General features: G+C 31.2%; 1 long non-coding RNA gene across 1 annotated transcript; it reads left to right on the top strand.

Annotated features, from left to right (window-relative positions):
• The first annotated feature begins 640 nt into the window (after positions 1-640).
• Positions 641-4,376, top strand: LOC134279689 (uncharacterized). Its single transcript, XR_009994696.1, has 3 exons — positions 641-1,016; positions 3,027-3,102; positions 4,305-4,376. It is a non-coding gene; the product is annotated as an uncharacterized LOC134279689 (long non-coding RNA).
• Positions 4,377-4,967: the final 591 nt, after the last annotated feature.

Raw genomic sequence — 4,967 nt, 5'->3', positions numbered from 1 at the left:
CGTTGTTGGCAGCGGACCAGCATCGTAAGGAGAACGGACACCAACACCGGAAGTGGACCCATAGCCTGTAAATATGACAACTTTTTTTATTAAGTTAGAATTGCAGCTAACATGTGTCAAAAAACAATATTTCCACATTGATCTTATATAAGGTAATGCAAAACACCTGTGAATTCTATTTTTACACCTTTCTTAAAAATTACTGGAAACTAGAGGTACTGTGAGCGATGAGCTCACTAAATATCCCCCGCCTCCCATATAGTTATAACTGGTGAAAAAGTCCATGTTTTCCTGTGGCCAGGGAACCCAAAATATGTGTCAGATCAAAAAGTAAAATAGGAGGTGCACAATGGCAATATGTAATAAAGATTCTGTGAAATTTTCATCAAATTTCATTCAGTGGTATGAGAGGAGTTGCGGATAAGAGATGGGTACCCCAAAGCGTAACAGACGGACGGACGGAATTAACGATTACTATATACCCTCCCGCTTTTCAAGCGGGGGGTATAAAAAGAATCATAACACGAAATCATCAGCAATGAATGATGTTTGTAAAAAAAAAAAATAATTATTATACCCCCCGCTTGAAAAGTGGGGGGGTATATAGTGATCGGGATTTCCGTCCGTCTGTACGTCCGTCCGTGTTTACGAGAGTGCATTTATTGGGTATTTTTCATGCCAAGATTGTACTTATTGGGTACTTTTTGCTTATTGGGTATACCCAATAAGAAGTTTCGCTGAATATGCTTAAAACACCCTAATTGGGTATTTGCAGGTTAGTACCCAACAAAACTTGGACACGACGATTTGTCCAAAAAAGTGTCCAAAAAAGTTGCTTTCACGGACGCACCGTGTTTTGTTGTTTCAGTTTTACATTCGGAACTCTAAATTCTCGAGAGTTCCGAAAATCAACTTCCGTTGATCCTGATCATAACAACGTTTGTTTTCATGGAAAAAAATATGGCGACTAAGAAACACTTAATGTCAACAAGATTTTCTGATTGACAAGAGAAAAGGTAAGTTTATTCGATTAATATTTATACATTGCTGGGTTCTTGTTTAAGGAAAATAGATTTTAATGTAATTTTGAAAACAATTGTGCACAAAATTAAAATAGATATATCGGAACAATTAATCCTAAGTTGCACTTGTTTGTATTTTGAATTTTCTCTGTCTTTTTAACTCTCTTGAGGGCGAGAAGTATTTAGTAAATGATCGTATATTGTTAGATAATCTTTAATAAATCGAAAGTGTTTATTATTTAATTTTATATCATAACCAACTAAGTATGTTCTGACAATGTATATTGGAAAGGGAAATGAAAATTTTAACAATCGTGTGTTCATAAATCAGCTGTAAATTATCGGTTCATATAGACAGTATTACAATCGCAAAGTGAGGTGAGATGATGATAAATGGGATAATTGACAACAACTAAATAATTGTATGTAAGTTTATCTCATCTGATATGTAACTTAAGAGATTCATTGTATTACTGATAAACTTTCAGTCAAAACAGTGCTTCTTTTTGCCTTTGATTTTGACTGAGTGTCTGCTTTATTTTGATTTTTAAAAAAAAAAATTATTGCTTTTGTCATTTGTTTTAATTAATTTAAAACAATACTGAAATTGATATAGGGCTACTATAACTACTTCACATGATGGGTGTGTAATTAGCATCGCGCTACACCCGGGGCTTCCATTTTTGAGAATGGGGCTAGTGGTTTTCTTCACTGAGGAATCCCCTTGGGCTATTAGGAATTTTAAAATACACATGTAATACATGAAAAGCACCACCGGTATTTTCACTCTTTTTTGCTATTAAATTCCATAATATGGAAATATTCCAGACAGATTGCTCATATTATCCATAAATCTCCACAACTGCATCCATTTTGCAGTACTACAAGACTGATTTACTTAAAAAAGATCTTTTATTTCCTAATTTGAATTCCCCCTTTCCTTTGTTTAATATAGCAATATTTGCTTGTATATATATATGCCTCACAGATATCTCATTATCAAATTATATACATTCACTCAATCAGCTCAATGATAAGTGTCATGCAATTATGTAGCGTTTTTTTTAACTGATCAAAAATATATTTTTGAAAAATACAAAATTAAGTAAAGAAATATAATTAATACATTTAAATTAAAGCATTTAATACAATTCGGAGCACGGAGAACACCTCATTTTATCTAATAATACGATTTTATCTTCTCTGTAATGTGTTATTTAAATCTTTTGTATTTTCTTCCAAGTCGGAGAAAATTCCGAGAATTCAAATTAACTTTTGATATCTTTATAACGCAATTGACTTAGATTTTGTAATTTATGGAAAATTTCTATCTTTATCATGTTTATATAAAGTAATGATACAAATAATAAGTTCTTACAATTTTAGTCTAATAATTTTCATTGTACATACGCCATATATGGCTTTAAATGATTCAAGATGAAAACAAAATGATTTTTGCTTCGTTTTAATTAGACGAACTAGTGAATGTCCAGAAAAGGAATATTTAAAATCTTTTTTTCTTTTTTTTAAATCATTAATTTATATATGATTAAATTTTACTAGCGAAAATTAAATTAAACTTTAATTTTAAAAAGAATCATCTGTAGTTAATACCCTGACTTTTTTCACGATGAACTTTTTTTCAATGTTACTTTTTAATTATTGCCTCTATATTTTTGCTTGTCAATTTTACTCGGGGATAGTAACTTTATTGCCACCAAATTGTGGATTAGTACTTGATTTCCTTTATTGCACAGCGATGACTATGATTTAATAGCACAAAAAAAAGCTAATGGGTTTACGTATGTGAATTTATATGATTAATGCTTACTTGTGACTTTAGGATAACTGCAGATAATGATTCCTTTTTTCCATTGATATTACATAAATATTTATTATGTTACAATAAATTGGTTTAGATTTTTTTTTTATAAAAGTAATCAATAATTACAATGGAAATTAAAACCATAATTATGTTCATTGAGGATTTTCAATATGTAACAGGTCAAACAGGAACTTCAGTTGTGAACATTGCAGAGAACACACCCATCAGAAGATGACCCTCAGAAATAGGACAATTGTAAGTAACCAGTAAAATGAACAGGGATACTTCATGCCAACCATAAGATTTTAGAGACATTTTCGCTTCTTAAATTAGATGAGATAGAATGAAAAACTTACATACTACATAACTACTAGGCAACCAGCCTTTAACTGCAGGAAAGCTTTTGGTATGTACAATACAGCTACATAAAACCCCTTTAGTATTCATGTTAAGTTTGAGAAAGTACCTTAGTATTTTTTCTAGTGTGTGCCAACATTTTCATGCACACTGTTTGCTTGTTTGTACTATCATTTCATTTTAAGTTCTTCAGATGCCCTTTACCTTTGCCAGTTTAGAATCATTTGTTTTAAGGGCATCTGAGAGTTGGTTCCAGAACGTAATTAATTGTAAAGTATATACCGTGGTACTATTTGGTCATAGCTTATGTTAATACGTGTATAACATTTTGTTCTGATAGAGGTGGCATACAGGAAAAGAAACAATACTAGATATCACTTCAAAGGAATAAAATAGCTTCATCTTGTAGGTGTATTTTATTTAAGGATCACTACTTCATGTCTAATGTGGTGAAAGTTATTCATATTCTGTTTGACTGTAATTTTTCATATTTTCAACTTCTATCCAGCTTAGTCAATTTTAATTAAATTTTGTGCAAAGCATAACCCAGGAAGGGAGGATGGAGTGTCAAGTGTGTCTCTGTCCCTGTCAATATAATTTCAAAGCAGTTAGTAAGGTTTGGGTCAATTTTAAATCCTCTTTAGCAGAACCATTGGGCTAAAAACAATACTAATGTGAAAGCTTTATCATTAAGTGTAGAGATGTTTTTGAAGATTATGTACCCCTAATGTACTGATAGTGTAACATTAGAAGTCTAAAATTTGCAAGGAATAGGTGTAAAATCTTATTAAAATCTCCTTAACAATCAGAAACTAACATACTGTCTAATTAAAATGCAACATCATTTTGTGTTTTGAATGATGATTCAATTTTGATAAAATTATGGCGGATGGGGGGTAGTATTAAGATGCAGTTAGACATAGAAAAAAAAAGAGTCGATAGAATCTAGTTTTTCTTCCATTTTATTTATAAAAACATATTTCTGAATAAGAAATATACTTCTACTTCTTGGTTGGGTTTTATCAACATAAAGGGTGATCTTGTTGTAGTCAAGAAAAACATGTTTTATACGGCAAAGAAATGTCTTTATCTAATTGCAGAATGAATAAAATGGACAGAGGCAGAACTGAAGGAGATGCATGAAATGAGGAATATTTCAAAGATTGCCTGAGCATGATCACTGCTACTGGATAAACATATGGCAATATAAAAGAGCACGGTCAATGAAGGCATCATACAGTATAGGCCATGAGAGACCCTGAAGAAGAAAGTATTGAACAGAAACAAAAATAAAACCATTTTGACATTCATTGAAATATAGGATCAAAGTCTTACATGTAAAATTTGGACATGTAATGACTTTTCTAGCCCTAAGACTTTTAACAGTGATGATTTGATTTAATATCTTTATCGCGATTTGTCGAAAAGATTTGGACATAATGCATCAATTATTTTAAAGTTTTGATACAACGAATTCATTCATTGTACTTGTAACTGAGTTTTCTGGTGCGACACTGTTTTATCGGCTTCAAAACTAAGTTTATGATTTCCAAACCAGATAAATGAGATCATGAAATATCTTTTAACATCGGTGACTATTTAATCCATTCTTTAACATCTCAGAAGTATTTTTATTATTGCAGGGCAAATATGCATTGTACATGTATCTGTAATAAACAGGATTATAGAAATTTTCCATATAATTCAACACAATCTTAGCAACTGAAGGCAAATATTTTATCAAGGGTGTGATCTATTTATCA

The sequence above is a fragment of the Saccostrea cucullata genome, unplaced genomic scaffold, assembly GCF_032062105.1.
Source record: "Saccostrea cucullata isolate Sc308-1 unplaced genomic scaffold, CSIRO_AGI_Scuc_v1 ctg6060, whole genome shotgun sequence".
NCBI lineage: Eukaryota > Metazoa > Mollusca > Bivalvia > Ostreida > Ostreidae > Saccostrea > Saccostrea cuccullata.
This window is presented reverse-complemented; position numbering and strand designations above follow the sequence as displayed.